We start from the raw sequence: 22,348 nt of genomic DNA on the forward strand, positions 1-22,348 counted from the left end.
ATCACTAAAACAAAAACAAACTAAAACAAGCATATCAGCAACATTATCTACTTGAGTAACTCTCTTACACAAAGTACGACACAAACTTTTAACTAAACTTCACCGCAAGACACAATTGCCAAAAAAGTGCCCAAAAAAAAAAAAAGCTATAATAAAATAATAGAATACAAACATCAAGTCATGTGCTAACTCCTCTAGGGCTATAAACGAGCTGAGCCGAGCTGAGCTTGGCTATGTTCAAGCTCGGCTCGTTACTATTTTGATTGAGCTTGAGCTTGAGCTAGAGCCAAGCTTATTTCGAGTTTTATTAATGATGCTCGGGCTCAACTCGTTAGATCGTTTAAGCTCGATAATTTTTTTAATTTTAATTTTTATATTAAATAAAATATCATTGAGGCTTGTTTAATGCAGTATTGGCTTGACTCGAGCTCGGGAATCATTTAAGGCTCGGCTCGATTTGAGCTCGAGAATCATTTAAAACTCGGCTCAGATTGAGCTCTGGAATCATTTAAAGCTTGGCTCGAGTTCAAACTTGTCAAAAGCCTCATTAAACAATTAATAACAAAATGAATAAGGGTCACAATCATCAAGCTATCTATACTCAATTGCTCATTTTTCAAATCTTGTTGTGAAACACTAAAACAATCAAGTCTAAAATTAGAAAAATAAAAAACCATCACATAAAGATTCAAGTCATACATAGCATAATTAGACATCGCCGTACTCCACCCCGCCGGTGTAGGGAAACCGTACTCGACCTCGCCGGCGTAGTGGAACCAGAGCGCTCTTCAGCGGCCTAGGCGGAGTTCGAAGAGAGAATGGGGGAAAATGGGAAAAAAAGAAATGTGGTTCATTTTATTAATTTTTAGGGTTAGACCTTTTAACCTCTCAAAAATAAAAATTGCTTCTACTTTTTTTCTATCCAAACTTACAAGCCCTTGCTCAATGAATAAATTATATTTAAAAAGTAGAAATTTAAAATTTTCAATAATTTTGGAAAAAATTCATTAATTCATGGTTTCACCAGATCAGTGATCTCGTTTAAGTAGAGTTTTAAAAAATTCTTCATAAATTATAAAATTAATTAAAAACGTTTTTTAAAATTTATGCTATCTTGCATCATTTCAAAAAGTCTAGTGGAAAATAAAACTAGTTTATAGTTTTTATAATATTATTATCATATATATGCTCGATAATAATACTATAAATGATTCTATTCATAAATTTTTGTAAATAAACATGTAAATGTATATGATACATTGATACTATAAATAAATCCCTTCATGATTTTTATAAATGTGCTATTAACGAGATGATAAACAAGTCCTTTAACGATTCTTATAAACAAGCTTTAATTGATACATTATACAAGTTCTTTAACAATTCATATAAACGAGTTTTTAACGATTCATATAAATGAGCATATAAACGAGATTTTAACGATTCATATAAATGAGCTTTTCATGATTCATATAAATGAGTCTGCTCACGAGCCTTAACGAGCCGAGCTTGATGGTGTTCAGGCTCGGCCCGTTTATTTTACGAGCTTAATAATCGGGCTTGAGAATCGCTCATTTATAACTTAACGAACGAGCCGAGCCTTCGAGCTTTTAACGAACGTAGTGGCTCGTTTACAGCCCTAAGCTCCTTCAACCCCTCCTCTCTCTCTCTCTCTCTCTCTCTCTCTCTATATATATATATATATATATATATATATATATATATATATATATATCATATATATATATCATATAAAATATTGCATGCTGTGAGGTGAATGAGTTTTAGGTTCAGTGTTCGATGCATTCATATTATACCGTATGAGGTATATTGTATATTTCTCTTCACAACCTTTTTTTAGGCATTAAATCAAGCTTCTAATAGTATAGAATACATAACCAACCTAAGCTTCTAATAATATGACATCAATCATATTTTTTTATATACAAAGCTTCAATCATCATTCATCCATGATCTTCACAATCAGGGTGCATTTGGTTCACGGAATGAGAATGAAAGGAGAATGAGAAAGGTAATGGTAATGATACTGTATGAATAAGAATGTGAATGAAAATTGTGTTTGGTTGGAGGAATGTTTCATTGGGAATGGAAAAAATTTAAGAGGAGAATGTGACAAAATTATTTTTATACTCTAGATACACAAAAATCCGATTAATGATAAATAAATTTTTTATCTAAAGAATATTTTGAATATTATTATTAAAAATAATTATTATAAGTAAATATTCACAATAATTATCTCATTTTAATTAATTATCAGTTTAATGGGCAAAAATGTCATTTTAATTTTATTATTGTAATTATATATAATAATTTTTTATTTTAATTATTATTTAATTTAATTATTATAGTTAATTATTTAATTTTATAAGTTTTATTAAATTAAATATTCAGAGGGCAAAAGTGTCATTTCAAAAGTTAACACTATTCACTCCTCCCTAAATAGTTCCATAATTTGGAGGTAATGCATATGCCTTTACAATATCACTATTCATTATCTACACATTCCATTCCAATTTTAACAGTTGTGTATCCAAACATGGGTATAAACTACAATTGATAACGATTCCCATTCTAGCATGTTAATTACCTTTATCCACACACACATTTAAATTTTATAAACGTTTCATTAAGCACTTAGAGATCTACAATTTATACATCTATTCAAGTTAACCTCAAATTCACATATCAAAAAATCATTAACCACCAAGCCGGCCACTTAATCAAACAATTAAGAATAAGTCATACCAAATCCAACAAATTAAAAACATAAAAACATAAGCATAGGTAATAAAAACTATGCTCTAATTTTTATCATTTTAAAAACTAAAAAAGAAAAAAGTTTTATTAAAACAAATCACTAAACACAAAAACTAAAGTCTCAACTACCGCTCAAGACAATTATTATAAAAAACCAAACCCTAAAGTTCCATAATTCAACTTGATCTAATAAAATTAAGTACTCCTCCTAAATAATAACCTTGATACCATGTTCCAGACGTTTTCTTCACCATCATTCTCATGGGACAAGGTATCATCTTCCTTCATGACATTTTGGTCCACTTGTTTCATTATGTTTTCAAAGAAACACTTTCTCACTTTCTCTTCCTGTCTTTGACAAAGCCTTAAAAAGTTGGCTTCCACCCTCCGTCGTCTTTTTCTTCTTCTTCTTCTTCTTCTTCTTGTATTCTGAGTTCTTCTTCTCGTCTTTGCAGTCTTACCAACCACCACCTTGAGAAACCGAGCACCATTCTAACTGGTCATTAATTATGTTAAATACATACAAAGTAAAGAGACGAGGACAGACGAGAATACAAATTTAAACAAGTACCAGAAAATATCAAGACTAATAATTAACAATGGCTTGGATTTAAATTCTTATCGAGAAAGGGAGATCAATAGAGAAGAAGGAGAAGGGGGAGGAGGTGGAGCTCACTTGAATTCTAGCAACCGGAGATTGTTAATGAGATCAAGCAAATAGGAGGAAGGAATAAATCATCAATGGCGGCCTTAGGTCAAGAAGAAATTGAACGAATAGTAAGGGATCGATATTTTTCACTTAATTACAAGCCTTACAAGATTCAAATTTCTTTTAAACCCTTACCCCTCAGCTTCTGAAAATTATTATATAGAAATTAAATATCATGAGTGGAAATATAATTTATAATAAAAACTATAATAAGTAGCTTGATTTATAATCACACCACTATTTATGTAGAATATAACTTAGCAACGGCTGCTTGGCCTATTGGTACTGGGTCTCTTGGGTAAGGTTCTTATTTCCGAGGAGTCTCAAAATCGTGCTAGTGCGCTCCACATCTGTACCCGTCGTCCCTGACTTAAATCTTAAATTGGGGTGCTTGTCACCTAGCGTCATATATATATATATATATATAATAATTTTTAAAACATGTATAATAATATATATTTTATGTATAATAAAATACTTCCAGAGATTAACCGGTTGAATTTTTATCCATCACATAATAGACACTCTAGAATATTCACTCCTACAATATGAGTGATAAATCCCATCTTGGATGACTACAAACCTTGAAGTATTTATTATATAACCCAACATGTCCATATATAGCCTGCAATTAGCATCACTGGATGAAAAAATAATATAATTTATACAAAAGATTTAATAACATCATCAGGTAATAAGGACTTTTTGTAACATAATAACTCTTTTGTTCTATCTTCTATGACAGTGTTTGGTCTAAGGGTTCTGTATGGTCCATTTCAATATTTGTCAAAAAAACTACAACTACCCACAATATTACTAAAAGTCTTCACTCTAGTGGCTGAGGCACACCACTCTATCACATATAGTAGTACAATATGTGACAACCAATAATGAATATCTCATTGGTTGTGAACTATTTTGGATCCCAAAAAACATAGATAATCATGTCTCACTTTAATAATCTCTATTATTAATTTGATTTCTATACAATGCAAGGTCATAATAATATATCATCAAACATAAATAATACAATACACATAATGATGCATGTAATGAAGTAAAACAATTTTATTATTAAATAATGATTAAAATTGGCTTTTTAGGGCATACTAGTTTTTTAGAAATGATGTCATATAAATAAAAATAAAAATAAAAAATAAAATAAAAGCAAAAAGATTCTTCAACTAACATATCTTTTTAAATCAAATTAAACAGTTCTAATATTCAAAATATCTAGGTTGAACCAACAAAGTTTTAGGTATATAGCTACAACCACTGTCACTTGGTACATAACATATATATAAGTGTTGAGTGTTGAATGTACTAAAATGACATAGAAAACTAGGGTTCGTTTGATACGCAAGATTTCAAGGGACAGATACATGATATCTTCTATTGTTATATGTTTAATTTACAAATGGGGTGGGAGTACAACACAACTTTTTAATTTTTTTTATACCATCAAAACCATGGTACAAAAATTTTAGTGAAATACAGGACAACTTAATGACAAAATTGTCCATATTTAAAATTAAAAATTACACTACCGCATTACAAAAGTGATAACATGATTTATTTATTCATTTATTTTATTTTATTTATTTCATTTTATTTATTTATTTATCTATTTATTTATCTACTTATAAATTTATTTATTTATTAATTTATCTATCTTTTTATTTATTTTTTAGGATTAAGATTGTAATGAAATTTTTTTTGTTGTGGATTAAATGTTTTTAAAATTATGTTGATTTTTTAACTTCTTGTTATGTTGTTGGGCAATGTAGAATTTGATAAAATTTTCATAAAAAAATTATTGCATTTTTTATTATAAAAAAATATAGAATAGTAAAAAGCTATTATTGTAATTTACTATTTTGTATTTCATACTTATGCAAAACAAATATTAAACAATACAAAAAAATTTGTACTATCCAATGAAAATCAAACATAGAATAGCACAAGCACTTGTGCCACTTGTGCCATACTTATATTGTTTGTACTGTACTGTACTGCTTATGTTATTTTTCGTTAACTAATCAAACGGACCCTTACATCACAAAACACATTGTCTTAATCAATATATTATGCTAGAAATTTTATGGATTCATACGAAAGAAGTACTTCTAACAATTAGGTGAATTTCAAGTGGCATTCAAGTATCATGAAAGTTAATGTGTTCAAGGTATACAACCTCGCAAACACAACAAATATAATGCAAAAAGAGTCCAAATAAAGTCCATCTTTTATTTTTATTTTTATTTTTTTACAATGAAAACTTTTTGTGTAAATAAACACTGATCAATTGTCATAAGAAGCAAAGAAGCATATGATGCTTTAAGTATTAAATAATGATATTAGATTGAATTTAGAAATTCGAACTTCACAACCATTCCACATAGAAAATGTACATTAAGTTGACCTTTAAAAAAAATTAACTATTTTTGCAAATATTGATGAAGTTGCATACGATTACACAGATGATAAAACTATAAGTTCAATGACTTTACAATCATCAGCACCATAAAGAGTCATCACAGTTAAATACATATAGAAACGAAAGGCTCATACCTCTATAGTCTCTCTCTGAAACCACATTTTTAAATGCAAAAGTCTCAATGTCTCTCTAAAACAAAAAAAATCATAGATAAAATTAACTAAAAAATATTTGAAGAAATTAAATACAAAACCAATAAACTTAAAAATGTTCTTAAAAGATTGAGAAAAAGAAAAGGAAAAGGGGCTAACTTGATAAGAGAGTAAACATTCCAAGTAACATGAGCAGGAAATAATCCAAGTATAACCCCAATGTTCCCAATTATAAGCAACAACCCTGTAATTAAAAACCACAATCACCACAAAAGCAATGGAAGCATACCAATAAAAATGGTCATGACTATTAGATTCACAGCGAATGAAGTCCCAATTAAAACATTTGCAAATATAACATTGTGAATGCTTACAATATCTCAAAACACATCATCATGGACAATGAAACCAAGCTTGTTAAACGCTATAAACACCCACAAAGGGCTCCAACATCAAAGATACAAAAAAAATGAACAAATGAATGAAAATCAAGATTCTAGCACAAGCTCATGCAGAGATCAAATGACCTTGTGAAATGGATTGGAAGTGGAAAATGGAGGGATTCTAGGGTTCCAGTTTGTCACACTCCGAGGAAAGTTGGGTTGAAATGGAGATGGATCTATGCGATGAAGTTTGCTTCAAAGTGGAGAAAAAGGAGATAGAGACAGATAGATAGACAGAGAGAGACAGAGAGAAAGAGAGAGATAAAGACAGAGAGTAGAGGTTTTGTTAAACCAGTTGCATAGGTTAATAAAAAAAATTTACACAATTATCGAAGCGGTTTTTCTGAAAACCCCTCTATATATCTACTTCTAAAAGTTTAAAATGGTGTAGTCAGGCTTGTATTTTCCAAATGATATATTGTTTATAACTTCTCTTCAATCAAAATTTTATTTCTTATTTCTATTCAAATGCTTGTTATTTCCAAATAATGCATCGATTATAACTTCTTTTCAATAATTTATTTCTTATTTCTATTAACAATGTTTAATGTTTGTGATTCTCAAATGATGCTTATTGAGAGCTTTTCTAAGATTTGATTTCTTATTTTTGTTTGAAAGTGTGCCATTTCTTTCTTTCTGAAAAAAATGTGGATAAACCACGACTTTTATTGAAATAGCAAAAAGATACGAGAGAACAATCCTCTCACCGTAGTTGAGGAACAAAACTAAGTACAACATAACAACAACGTGACGAAAAACGAGGAAAAGCCAAAGATAAAAAGTCTGGATGACGATTTAAAAACACCGCCTCGGATCATCAGCCCGTCCCAATCGAGATAGGTGTAGGGACTACTCCGTGCTACATCTCGGATCTTGATCGCCGAATGAGTGGAGACTCTCGCACTAAGGAAATTGAGAAAGCGCTTGATTCGTAGGGATGCCTCGGAGAGAGATTGCTGGTTACGGTCAGAAGCTAAAGAAAACCAAGAGAGCAGCATGTTAGCAGATTTAAAAATAATAGTGTAGAACAGTGAAAGCATTAAGTTAAAAATACGGGTATTCCGCTCAATCCGGATATTCCATAAGATCGCTCGGGAGATGAAATCCCGTGATGCATCGGAGTTGAAGATTAATGGATGGTAACCAGGTAGTCCAGAGCGAGGGGATAGATTGTGGAGGGAAGATTGGGTCAAAGAGTTGAAGAAAAAATGCCCAGATTCGGTTTGAGAAGGTGCAATTAAGAAAAAGATGATCAAGGTCCTCTGAGGCATTGTGGCATAAAACACAAGTATCAGAGGTGTTTTGAAAGTTGCACCTTCTTTTGAAAAGATTTGTAAGAGTGAGAATTTTATCCTCTCCAGCAAGCCAGCAGAAAAGAGTTATTTTGCTAGGACTACGAGTTTTCCAGAAATGCGAGTAGAGTGGACTACGCAATCCACCGTCAATAAGGAATTTGTAAAAGGATTTGACAGTGAACTTCCCATTTTTTTCCAAAACCCAGTTAGGAGAATCGTCCTGGTTTAATTTTATGCAAGACCGAAAGGGTAAAAGAGCGGGAATAACACCCGCCCAGAAGAAAGATTTGTTTCTGGGTGGAGTATAAGACAAAACTCCAGTTGGGCTTCTGTTTAGGTAGTTGATGTATATGATTTTGGCCCAGCCACAAATTGGGTTGCAAGATAGTTTCCACCACCATTTCCCAAGCAAGGTTATACTAAAATCACGAAGATTGAGAATTCCCCAGCCACCCATGTCTTTGGGTCTAGTGATCCTATTCCAAGCAACCAACCTAATACCTTTGGAACCCAAATCAGGTCCTTTCCATAAGAAATCTCTACGGATTTGATCAATATCTTTGATCACCCAGGCGGGTAGTTTGAATACTAACATCCAGTAGACTGGAACAGTTGAGAGCACTAAATTAATAAGAGTTAAACGACCACCTAGGGATAAGTAATTTGCTTTCCATGGGGTGAGTCTAGAGCGCACCGCCCAATGAGTTTATCCCCAGCCCTAGGCGTCTCTGGCCTTTTTCCGAAAGGGGACCCCTAAATAGGTGATGGGTAAACAATTTCTTGAGCGCTTAAGGATTCGCGGCTTGAGGAATGTGGTTGGACACCATAATTTGTTGAATACAAACAGCTCTTAGAGAAATTAATTGATGTGCCGTGAGGAACCTTCAAAAAAACATAAAGAATAAGCTTTCATGATTCGGAGATCATCTTGACCCTCTGAGAGAAAATTAACAGTGTCATCAAAGATATTGAAGGTGGCGATGCTATCAAATTGGTTCAAAGGAACTCCCACGAGTACTTTGGATCTAAGAGCATGAAAGAACATAGCGCACAAGACATCAGCAGCCAAAGCAAATAGAAGAGGTGAAAGAGGATCACCTTGTCGCAATCCTCTTCTACATCGGATATACCCGGTAGTACCATTGATGATGAATTGGGTCTTTGCAGAACAGAGAATAGTGTGAATCCAAGATAGCCATCTAGGTCCAAAACCTCTAGCAGCAAGGACATCAAGAAGGAAATTCCAATCAAGAGAGTCAAAGGCTTTAGCAAAGTCAACTTTGAAAACATAGCCAAGTGATTTTCGCTTTTGCAGATTGAAAATTACTCTTGAGCTCCAATAATATTATCCGCAATACATCCGCCTCTTAATAAAGCCGATTGGGAATCATCCACCAGTTGCTAATCACCGAGCTTAAGCGTAGAGGCGAGAATCTTAGAAATGATTTTACAAGTGGAGTTAATTAGACTAATAGGACGATAGTCAGAGACCTCCCCTGGTGCATTGGTTTTTGCAATGAGAGCGATGTGAATCCAATTTAGACGCTCATAGTTGAGGGATCCGACATAGAAATCGCCAAAAAGTTTAACTAAAGTGTCCCCGAAGGGTGGTCCAAGATGTTTTTGGATAAAAGAAAAATCCATCCGGACCAGGAGTTTTATCAGGATTTAAGTCAAAGACAGCATGTTTTATCTCATCTAAGGAGAAAGGGGATTCAAGATGAGAAAGATCAATTCTCTCTTTATAATCAAATAAGTGTTGCCAATCAAGTAGACTTAGATTAATTAGAAAAAAACAATGGGTCGAGGAGATTGAAACATTGATACATAAAAACAATAATATTATAAAAAGAAAATGAAAAAAACAATTAAAATTAATTAGAATGAAACTTAGATTAAAACAATGGGTCGAGGAGATTGAAACTTGTTTTCTTCCACATTGATACATAAAAATGCATGCATAAACTTTAACATTGTAGTGGGTCTATTCCATCTTAGTGTTCGTCCACCTCAACGTCTATACAAAGGATTACGTATGGGTAGTTACAAATAAGAACATCATTTGCTGCCAGGATTGTTATAACATATTTTTATATACATGCATTAAAGTTCATATTTCTACAATGTATTGAAATAGGAACAACTAATTGAAATATGAATTTTAACACATTTTCTGCCAAAATATTGAAAAATGTGTCAATAGCTCAAAAGCAATTAGTTGGAATATAAACTTTAACACATTTTTATACACTTTCAATTCAGCAGCAGCATGAACATCAAGTGACAATTAAGTGGATGAGGGTTGCTAATACATCCCTCTTTGAGTACTGCTTCATAGGCCCATTTGGACATTATTGGTATGATTTATTAAATTACAATATAATTCAATTCAAATTTTATTTTAGGTATGCAAAACTTCATGATGTGGTGCAACAGAGCTCTTTCCTTGTGGGTTTTGTCAAATTTGTTGCTACAAAGGTAATTTTAGACTCCTTATGTAAATTGCTTTATCTTTGATAATTGTGGTCTAATGTTCTTATTTTGTCGACACAAAACACAAGGTCCTTGCGAAGACAATGATAACTACTCCTATCAATGTTTTCACCTATCTTTCTTTCATGGAGTATACATCATTTTAGAGCTTCGAAAAGGTCAAGAATAAGTTAGCCAAGAGTTAGGTCCCTAGGCTACTTAAAGATCAAATAACTGTTAAATATTAACTTAATTTTTCCAATTTCTGTGCTATATTGGAAAGTGTGATTCTATTTTAGGTGCAACAACAAGCAGATGTGATGTGCCATGGAAGAGCTATGTAATTGATGAATCTAAAGACACGTCCAAGAAGATTGAAGGATCCACTAGTAGCTCAGAAGATGAAAAATTGGTTTAATACCCTATTTAGTACCTCTATTATAATAAATCTATCCTTTTAGTCCTACTATTATAATTTGTCTACCATTTTAGTCCCACTATTATAATTCATCCGCTGTCAGTCTATTTTCATGTTTGGAAAATGCCAGTCCCTCCCTCTGACAACTGTTTTTTTTAAGTATTAAGTAATAACAAAAAGGGCATTGAATTAAATAAGATATTAATCTCATATTACATTTGATCCACCATTCTTCCTGAGATTTACATCCAGCTGCATACCTAGCATTTTCAGAGTGCGCTCATTGTCTGCTGCCCAGTTAAACATATTAAAGTTGATTTACTGCAATAGCTATAAGTGATTATATTACTTGTGTGGTTTATAATTTGCTTTACATTTTCCAATGAGTCTTAGTTGTTGACCATTATGTACTTGTGTATTTATAGTGCTCCTTGTTTTGTCAACTATTTAACTTTGCTATTTGGGCCTGAACCAGTGTTCAATTTTCCAAGTTACTCTCTACTCTCCTTGTGTGTGCATCCTTAGATCTTGTGCTGGTGTCTATCTATTTGATCATGATCTGCAAGATATTAAGATATCTTGTATGTTTCACATGGTATCAGAGACAGGAAGACGAAGAGGAGAAGGTCTGATCCTTTGCTGTTTAAAACCCTAACTTCAAAAGCTTACATTAGCTCCAGAGGAGCCAGGATTGAAGCTGAAATCTTAAAGATCTTGTTGTAAAAGCTACAATAAAATGGATTTGGGTGGCCATGTTGGTGGGCTTGGTATGGAGATGTTAAATCAATCTAACTACAAAATTTGGAGAACATGTATGGAGTCTTATCTTGTTGGAGAAGACTTGTGGGAAGTTGTAAATGGTGATTCTACAGCTCTGGGGAATTATGCATAGAATGTTGATGCCTTCAAGCAATGGAAGCAAAAAAAACAATGCTAAAACAGAATTTGTTTTGAAGAGATCCATTTCAAAGGGATTGTTTGATCACATATTCGATTGCAAAATAGCAAGGGAGATCTAGCTAACTCTTGATAGGCTGTTCAACAAAAAGAATGCTGCACGGTTGCAATTTCTAGAGAATGAACTTGCAGATGCCTCTCAAAGTAATCTAGATATAGCTCAGTTTTTTTCTCAAAATTAAGAGCTTATGTTCTAAAATTTCATTTTTCGAGCCATATGAACCAATTTCTGAAGCTTGTATGACGAGACACATTATTCGTAATTTGAAGCCTGAATATATTCCTTTTATGACATCAATTCTAGGTTGGGCTCAACAACCATCTTTGGAGGAATTTGAAATCTTTTATCTTCACAAGAGTCCTTGGCTAAACAAATGGCTGAAGTTTTAATCAAAGGAAAAGAAGAAAGTGTATTATTTGTTCGCAAGAAGAATTTTAGACAATATGAGAAGCAATCTGATACACATTCCTTGCCATCAGGGTTATCATCAAATTCAAATCCAAGTGATTCTTCTCCAAAAGAGTACTCTGGAAGAAGCAGTGGCATGAGTAATATTAAATGCCATCGATGTGGGAAACTTGGTCATATTAGAAGATTCTGTTGTGTCAAGTTGAAAGAAAGTAATCTAGCTGAAATGGAGAAAGACGAAGGTCAACAAAATGATGAAGAAGATTGGGGAAGATGCTTTCTGGCTCAAATAACATCTGATGATGCTTGTATTGATTTTGAAAATTATTTGGATTGTTAATTCTGGATGTGGTCATCACTTAACTGGCGATGATGCGAAACTCCAAGGTTGTCATCCTTATGAAGGAAGAACTGCAATTGTTACTGCTGATAATTCTGTCCATCAAGTGGAGAAAGAAGGCTCTATTATAATTAACAAGATTGGTGATGACTCTCTTACTCTTGAGAGTGTGTACCATGTTCCAGGTGTTAAGAAAAACCTCTTCTCAATATCAAATGCTGTGGATCTTGGACATTTTGTGCTTTTTCGTCCACATGATGTAAAGCTCTTGCGAAAGATTAAGGCTTTGGAGGCTGATGTTATTCATACAGGTAAGAGAGTTGATGATTTGTTTGTTTTATCAGCCTCAACTTCGTATGTTGAGAAAATGAGCAATAATGATACTGCACATCTTTGGCATGCTCAGCTTGAACATCTAAGTATAGACAAGTTAAAGCCAATGGCCCATCAGAATTTAGTTAAAGGTATGCCTATCTTTAGAAAATTTGCAGCTGGTGAAGTTTATGAAGGTTGCCAATATGGCAATGCTCACCGCTTTCCATTTGACAGATCTATCTCTAGGTGCAAAACTCCTCTTGAACAAATTCATAGTGATCTATTTGGTTCGACCTAAACTTCTTCTTATTCTGGTTGCAATTACATGTTGTTGTTTGTTGATGGCTTCATGAGGTACACTTGGGTCTATGTCCTTCAACATAAGTTTGAAGTCTTTGAAAAGTTTTTAAATTTCAAAGAGATCATGGAAGGAGAACTTGGCAAGAGAATTAAGTATCTTCGGACTGATAATGGTGGTGAATTCATATCTACTCAGTTGTCTAAATTTTGTCGGCAGCATAGTATAAGAAGGGAATTCTCTTGTTCAGACAAACCACAGTAGAATGGAATAGCTTAAAGGAAAATCATGCATCTAATGGAGACCTGCAGAAGTTGGTTAAATGAAAAAATCTACCCAAAGCTCTATGGGCGAAAGGTATGAGATATGCAGCATATGTAATCAATCGAATGGCATTAAGTCCAACTAATATGAAGTCACCACATTAGTTGATGTTTGGAGATAGCCTTATGTCAAGAATCTAAGAGTTTTTGGCTCTATTTGCTATGTCCATGTCTCAGATTCGAATTGTGGCAAACTAGACGCCAAGGTAAAAAAATATATTTTTGTTGGCTACGATAAACGCAAGAAAGGCTGGCAATGTATGGATCCTGATAGTCTAGAAATCATTGTCTCTAGAGATGTGGTTTTTGATGAAATCTGCTCATTTATAAAAGTGCTCCAGATTCTAGCAACCCTGTAATTGTAAATTTGCCAATTGTGTCTGGGTGATCTTCATCTGAACCCAAGGAAAGGCATGGCGAAAGGGGAAGTTCAATTGCTGGTGTACAAGAACAAAAAAGGATGCATATTCAGAAAGTGGGGCTGGTTCTCAAAGGCCAAAAAGGAACATTGTTAAACCTGCCTGCTATAGAGATGAAAATTTTGTAAGTACTTATTCTTGTTTCTTTGTTGGACCAGTTGATGATGAAGAACCTAGCTGTTATGAAGATGCTATAGGTGTTAAGGAATGGGAATATGCAATGAATGAAGAAATTAATGCCCTTATGAAGAATGAAACTTGGGATCTTGTAAAATTACCACCTAATGTGCATCGTATCTCATGTTAATGGATTTATAAAATTAAACAAGGAGTTGATGGAAGGGTGGACAGGTATAAAGCAAGATTGGTTGCTCGGGGATTCTCTCAAAAATATGGAGAAGATTATGAAGAAACATTTAGTCCAATGGCAAAAAAGATATATGTTCGTATTGTATTGGCTTTAGCAACTTTTCATGGTAGGAAGTTATGGCAACTGGATGTGAAAAATGCCTTTTTATATGGAGAACTTGACAAGGATATCTATATGGAGCAACCACCAGGTTATACTTCACAATCAAATCCAAATTTGGTCTGCAAACTTAAAAAAACACTCTATGGACTAAAACAGGTCCCAAGAGCATGGTATGGTAAAATTGCTCAATATTTGCAGTTTTGTGGATTTGTTGCTTGCAATTCTGATCCCATTTTATTTGTAAAGAAAGATAAAAGATTGGATGTGATAGTTCTCCTTTATGTAGATGACATGATAATAGCAGGGAGTTATACATATGAAGCAACAAAACTTCAGCATGAGCTTTCTATTCATTTTGATATGAAGAACTTGGGAGAGCTAAGGCAGTTTCTTGGCTTAGAAGTGGAGAATGGTTCAAAAGGAATATTTATTTCTCAAACTAACTATGCAAGGAAACTTGTGGATAGATATGGATTGAAAGATGGAACCACTAGATGTGAACATTAAGTTGAGGAAGGAAGAAGGTTCTGTCTAAAGGGATCCTCAATCATAGCGTACTCTAGTTAGAAATCTCTTTAATTTGACTATCACAAGACCTGACCTTGCCTTCTCAGTTGGCCTTGTTAGTCGGTTTATGCAAGCACCAAGGAAACCTCATTTGGAGAGGCAGCTAAAAGAATTCTGAAATATGTAAATCTGCTCTTGATCTTGGACTACTTTATAAAAAAGGGGCTGACGTTTCCCTAGTTGGTTATTCAGATGCAGATTTAGGTGGTGATTTGAATGATAGAAGATCTACCTCTGGTTATGTGTTTCCGTGTGGAGGGACTAGCATCTCTTGGTGTAGTAAGAAGCAAGATTCAGTCTCCTTATCTACTACAGAAGAAAAATACAAGGTTGCTGCTTTTGCTACACAAGAATGTGTTTGGCTTCGAAGACTCTTTGCTAATCTGCATCTACCTATTCTCAAGCCAACAACAATTTTTGGAGATAATCAACGTGCTTTGAAACTAGCCTTGAGCCCTGTGTGTCACAAGGACAAAGCATATTGAGCTAAAACATCATTTTGTGAGAGAAAAAGTTTTAGATGGCACAATTGAAGTTGTTGGAGTGCAAAGTCAAGAGATTGAACTCCAGAGAATGTTGCTGATATCTTTACTAACACAATGTCTCCAGGCTCCATGGGTTTGATTCAAGCAAAACTTGGTCTCACTTCCAAAAAATCACTTTAAGGGGGAGTGTTAAACATATTAAAGTTGATTTACTGTAGTAGCTATAAGTGATTATATTACTTGTGTGGTTTATAATTTGATTTACATTTTCCAATAAGTCTTAGTCGTTGACCAAGCTATGTAATTTTACCATTTGGGCCTGAACCAGTGTTCAATTTCCAAGTTACTCTCTACTCTCCTTGTGTGTTCATCCCTTAAGTCTTGTGCTGGTGTCTATCTATTTGATCCCTGCAAGATATTAAGATATCTTGTATGTTTCACACCATCTCCAAGTGAAGATCGCCGGCCGTTAGCCGTCACCTAGGCCTGTTTACAACACACCACCTCATCGGTATATGATTTCTTTTTTTTCTAATACAGGATCAGAGATCTAATAATGCTAAATATTAATAAGAGAAGATACTTGCTTTCTCGGATTCCTTCACCAACCTCCCGGTCCCTTTTTCCTTGCCGCTCTTTCTCATCTACTATTTTTCAACTTCTCTGTCTCTCCCTTCTTCAAGTTCTTCTCTTGATCACTCTCTGTTTTTTCCTTCTTTTTTTTTGTCCTCTCAGCCCTGGCCTCCCTCTTCTGTTTGTTTCCTTTTTTTTCGTGAACCTTTTTGAATATTTTTGAATTTCGGTATTTTTTTATCATTATTTTTCTTTTATTTTTTATTTTCTTATCATGATTTCTTTTTTTCATATCCTTTTTATATCATTATCCTTTTTTTACTGGAAATGAACAAAAAGTCCCTCCAAAGTTCAGGTATTCACAAAAAAACCCCATGACTTTGAGTATTCCCAAAACGTCCTTCCTTTTTCTGACAGGTTATTTTTCAAACCTGTCTGACATAAAGGTGATTGATGTTGACATAAAGGTAACAGATGTTAACTGGGTTGACTCTCAGTTTTTAAACGCAAATGTGTTATATGTTACCTTTATGTCAACATCAAATTTTAACATATAACCACATAAGCGGAAAAGTCAAATTTTAAACGCAAATGTGTTATATGTTAAGTGAAAACTTATGTGGTTAAGCGAAAACAACAAATTTTAAGCAGAAACCCATAATTTTAAGCGGAAAAGTCAAATTTTAAAAGCAAATGTGCTATATATTAAGTGAAAACTTATGTGGTTAAACAAAAACACGCTATGTTAAATGAAAGCTATATATTTTAAGCGGGAAGTACATGTTATAAAATAGAATAAATTAACGGAGTAAGCTGCATTAATTGAAAAGTAAACTGCTGTCAGGATTGAAAAGTAAACTGTCAAAAAAAGGAGGGACTGTCTGGTAAATTCAAATGTCAGAGGGTCTGTCTGGGATGTTTTGAAACTTTCAGGGACTAAAAAATAATTTTTCCTTTTTTATCTTTGTCCTCATTTCCACAGATTCTCCCTATTTTAATTCTTTTTTTATTTTTTAACTCTAATTATTTTTTTTAATTTTCTCTCTTAGCCTTTTTTAATATTCTTGAACAAAACAAGAGTACATACTTTCTACATGAGTAATACTATATTTACGTATTAGATTGACCGTGGGTGGCAACTTGCTATCGTTGCTTTTTATATAAATTTTAAATTCAAATTTTAAAAATTTCTAAATTCTAAAATTTTAAAATTTTCTAAATTTTAAAATTTTAAAAAATCCTAAAATCTTAAACATAAATAGTACAGAATCGTATACATAAAATTCTAAAAAGTTAAACCTTAACCCTATTTTGTAAAAATATCATTAAGCATTGTGTGAGAATCTTATCTTATCAATTATTATTTTACTAAAATAACTATATTTAATTAATGTACTGTAACATTTCCTAACGCAAATTTAAAAGTTGGTTAATAATAAAGATTTGTTATTATTAAAAATAAAGTAAATTTTAATATTAAATCATTTAATTGTGGAAGAACTTCTCAACCGAGAAGTCGAATTTATTAGAAGCAAAAAGCAGGAAGCTAAAAAAACACTAGAAAAAAAGGAAGAACAACAACAGACTTAAGAAAAGAAAAAAATTACAAAAAAAGGAAAAAAACCAAGAGAAAGGAGCGATCGCATGATCCAGCGAGGAGATCACGTCCCGAGAGGAAGAGATTCAGTCTTGATAGCGAAATCCCGAGAAGCGAGATCGGGAGCCGGTTTGAACCGGAGAAGAGGTATACGATCAATGATTGGATGCAAGTCGGAGTCCAAAAAGGAGCTTAAGATTGCTTGATTTGAGATTTGGTATCTCAAAGAGAGTAAAGTCGAGGCGATGAAGGAGATCCAAAGCACCACGATGGGAACAGAAGATTCTTTTGACATTGAAGCAGTGCGCAAGGGCGGTCGAGAGAGCAATCTCAATGGCGAAAATCTCATCGCAAGAAGTATCCAACGAAGGCTGCGACACGCATCCTGCGAGAGAGATACAAGAATAAGCATCGGAGATAAAAAAGCCGACAGACCTAACCTGAAGATCGTGGTTGGCGATGGCGTGAGTGAAGAGGAAAGGGTCAGTCCGTGCGAGGAGAAGTTAAAAGCGAATGAAGTTTCTACCGATGGAGCCAGCGGGATCCGTATGCAAATTCTACGGTATGAGCAGCGGTCTTGTACGAGGAATAATAAGATTCGGCTCTCATGCTTAAAAAAACATAATTACACCGCAAATCCGGATAAACCAAGCACCAGTGATGAGGAGCAAGAATGTTCGGGAGAGGTATGATAAGTTAAGATCAATCGCCCGCTTGGAAATCGTCCCAGAAAATTTGAAGAGTGCAGTTAGTTTTGATCATGATTTGATTCCAAACGAATTGAGCACTAGAACAGTCATTAAAAAGGTGATTGATGGTTTCACGGTGAAGACCCGCGAGAATATCGCGAGGCGATCCGGACCAATATTTAGTTAGTTAAGAAAGGCAAAAAGTAGACAAAGCGACCTTTGATGCATAACCCGGATGAAATGCTTAACACATTGGGGCAACGAGGATTTTTCCATAAGTGCTTCCACCAACCCAAGGATCGAGAAAATGAAGATGGTTATTTAAATGGTGGTAAGCAAATTTGAAGAGATTTTCTACGAGGCCGGGTTTAGGCAGCCAAATCCAATGATTATCAAGGTCAGGAACAACGAAACAAATTCAGCTATTAAACGTGTTGGGCAGCTCACCAAAGATCAGGGAGAGAGAGTTAAGATCCCACAGATTATCCGAGACCAAATCCGACATAGCAACGTTAGGAAGATCAACATCCATATTAATGTATGTAGGCTTAAATGCAGCCGGAATGTCAAAGATCCAAGGGTCCCAAAGGAGCGAAAGTACGCTCGGGGAGTTAATGAATTGATTTTTGCAAAATGGCTTAATATATTTTGCCGAATGACATAACCCATGAAAAAAACCACGAGCATTTAGCGAGGGATGGCGCCTTGCCAAAAATTAACTTTCCCATATTTAACGTTGAGAATGTCAACCCAAATAGAATGGTCGTTGTTCAAATATTTAAAAATATGTTTAGCCATTAACGAATGTTTTGCAAGAGATAGATCCCTAACTTCCAAACCCCCCTCAGATTTACCTGTCAACATAGATTTCCAGCATATGTTATGGATGCCCTTTCCATTGCCATTTCTACACCAGAAGAAATTTCTAACCACTTTAGAAATATCTGCGACAATAGAAGTAGGAATGGGATAGAGCGGACATTATGTAAAACTGGAAAAAGACAAGAGAGTGGAATTAATGAGAATTTGTTTGGCAGCAAAGGAGAGATGAAACCTAGACCATTTAGAGGTGGTGCGTTTGATTTTATCGATCATAGGCTTAAAAACATTAATATTAAGACGTTTAGGGGAGATAAGGATGCCCAAGTCTTTGAAGGGAAAAGACGCGTGGTTAAGCTTTAAAATGGAACAGATACTCTTAATAACGTGTTTGTTAAACCATGAAGGGAAGAAAATTTGAGACTTAGAGTAGTTAGGACATTGACCAGAGACAGAGGAATAAAAAGACATGCAAGCCAGAATGTTTCTAGCAGCCTTACGGGAAGCATGAGACACAAGAATGAGATCATCAGCGTACATGAGGTGATTGAAATTATGAATTAATTTAGGCTCAAAACCAGGGATAGCATTAATCTGTAAACCAAAATTTAGGGCAGAAGTGAGAACCTGAGAAACTAAAATGAAGAGATAAGAAGAAATAGGATCACCTTGCCGGACACCACGGGAGGACCTAAACCAAGGGGTCGGAGAGCCATTAATCAAAAGAGAGAAAGAGTTGGCCCGCAAGCAGGCATTGATCCAGGTGATCCAAGTGGAATGGAAATTCATTCTGGAAAGAATGGCAAGAATTGCACTCCAGCCTAAAGTATCGTAAGCTTTGGCAATATCATACTTGATTATCATCCTAGGGGGGTTTGCAGAATCATTTTCAATGGAGTGGGCTACCTCTTGCATGGTAATTATATTGTCAAAAGAACACCGATCGTTCACAAAACCTACCTGTTCAGGCCCAATAAGATAAGGAATGACTTTCTTTAACCGATTAGCAAGAACTTTGGAGATAACCTTGAAACACACATTGCATAAAGAGATAGGCCTAAAATCAGAAACACAATTCGGGTTATCAACTTTAGGGATTAAAACAATGTAAGTTTGGCCCAGGAGGCAGGCATGATAGGATTTTTAAAAAAGTGGGAAATAGCCGTGAAGAGATGATCACCGATAAAGGGCCAGAAGAATTTGTAAAATTCAACGTTAAAACCATCGAGCCCAGGGAGACTTACCTGAGGAAGGTCAGAAAAGAGCACTGAAAGACTTAGGTCCTAGTGACCTCCTGAATGAGAAGGAACTTGTCCGACTCAGAGAGTTTGGGCAAATTGGGGGGTAAAGCATCAGCGACGTTGGTGGTAACAATAGAAGGAGCATTCCACAAGTTATAAAAGAAGTTAAAGAAGGCTTGTTCAATATCTGCGTGGTCGCAACAAGTGTTACCGTTAATGTCTTGAACCTGGGGAATAAAATTATTGTGCGACCTCGCACGGGACATAGCATGAAAGAAGCGAGTATTTCTATCACCGTCTTTGATCCACAAAAATCTAGATCTCTGAGCCCATTTAATGTTGCACTGACGCTGCAAAGCGGAAAGCTTAGCGTAGTGATCCATCAAAGGCGTTTTGAGAATTAGGATTGAGATCGACAGGTTCTAGAAAAATTGACATAGTTCTCGGTGAGATTAAGGCAAGATTCGAGATTATTAATACCGGAAAAGACGCCGAGGAATTAAGATTATGCCGGGTGCAGGAGCAGAAGATGGGTAAAAGGCGTGCATGGGATTTCCATGAGGGAAAAGTTCCGAGCATCCCGAACCGCGCTGTGACAACCCAACAAATCAAACCAAAAATTCTCAAATCTAAAAATGCCTTTTTTGCGAGGATGATGAGTATTAATAGTAAGAAAAAGGGGAGAAGGATCAGAAAAAGATCGGTTAAGATGTTTAAGAGTATAGGACCGAAAGTTGTCGTTCCACTTAAGATTCACCAAACAACGATCAAGTCTAGCCCAACGCCGAGCTTGGCGGGATCGATTGTTGCACCGTGTAAGGGGAACCCGAGAAAAACTTTAAGTCCAATAAATTATTTTGATCGACAAAAATCCAAGAAGAAACGAGATTTACGAGAATAATAAGTAAAGGCACCAGCCTCTATGCTCGTTCCGGGAGAGGATAGAATTGAAATCTCCCACCACAAGCCAAGGCTGATCATGAAAAGCAAGTTTCGAAAGTTCACGCCAGAGAAAACGTTGTCTATGACAAGAAATAGAGTTATAAACCACGGAAATGATATAATGAGAGGGACCAGTAGAAGAAACAACCAAGTGAAGAGCGTGATCGGGAAAAAAAGCTAAAGGGGTAACCTAGCCGACGATGGGGTTCCAGAGGACAATAATACCTCCTGAAAACCCTTCAGACAAAATAGCTGCCCAATCCCAACGATTGCGGATATACTTACAAAAACGATCCACACGATCGGAGTTAGCTCTAGTTTCCACTAGACAGACGATGAGAGGCTTCAGAGAGCGAATGAGACGAAGGATCCTAGAAGAGGTGTCCCGCGACGAGAGACCCCTACAATTCCAACACAATATATTAGCCGTAATCATAAAAACAAATATTGAAAAGGGAGCAGGAACAGATACACCCTAAAAGGAGAACACCGAAGAGCAATAGAAGTAAAGTTAGGCGCTTGAACACCCTGGGTCAACCCTTCCTTTCTTCGGAGAAGTGTTAGCTTCAAGAGAACTTTTCCTAATGAGAGCTTCCCTTCTAACTTCGTCTTGGTATTGGTTGAGAGTCATGTTGTCATCGGGGCGATCGTCGTTGGACATGTCATCGTCTTCGCTCGTCGGAGAACTCATCTTCGCTCGGGACCTGCCCTCCTCCATATTCTCTTCGGCAAGAGCAGAGGAAACTTTTTCGACGAGGGTCTCGTGAAACGAAGCAACAATAGAGGAGGAGGAAGGAGTGCCTGAAAGAGAAGACCGAAGGGTTGGGGAGGGAGCTAGAATGATGAGATGGATTTGGTTGAGCGGGAGGTCCGTCGAGGCAGAAGGGGAGAAATTCGAGGGGGTGTCAGAGGGTAACGTAACTTGAGGGCAAAGAGAGGCATGGGGTTATAACTAATAAATTTTTCAAAAAAATTATAATCAAATCAAACTTAATTATTCAAACAAATATATTTTTTTCCTCCAATTTAATTATTTAATATTTGAAAAAAAAATCTCAAATATTTTTTACCTCCAACAAAATATTTGAATTTTTAATTTTAAAATATTAAAAAATAGTATTTTAGGAATTATATCAAACTTAAAGAATATAATAGTAAAAAAAAATCCATTTCCATTGGAATGTAATGATCACAT

The sequence above is a fragment of the Dioscorea cayenensis genome, unplaced genomic scaffold, assembly GCF_009730915.1.
Source record: "Dioscorea cayenensis subsp. rotundata cultivar TDr96_F1 unplaced genomic scaffold, TDr96_F1_v2_PseudoChromosome.rev07_lg8_w22 25.fasta BLBR01001316.1, whole genome shotgun sequence".
Lineage (NCBI taxonomy): Eukaryota > Viridiplantae > Streptophyta > Magnoliopsida > Dioscoreales > Dioscoreaceae > Dioscorea > Dioscorea cayenensis.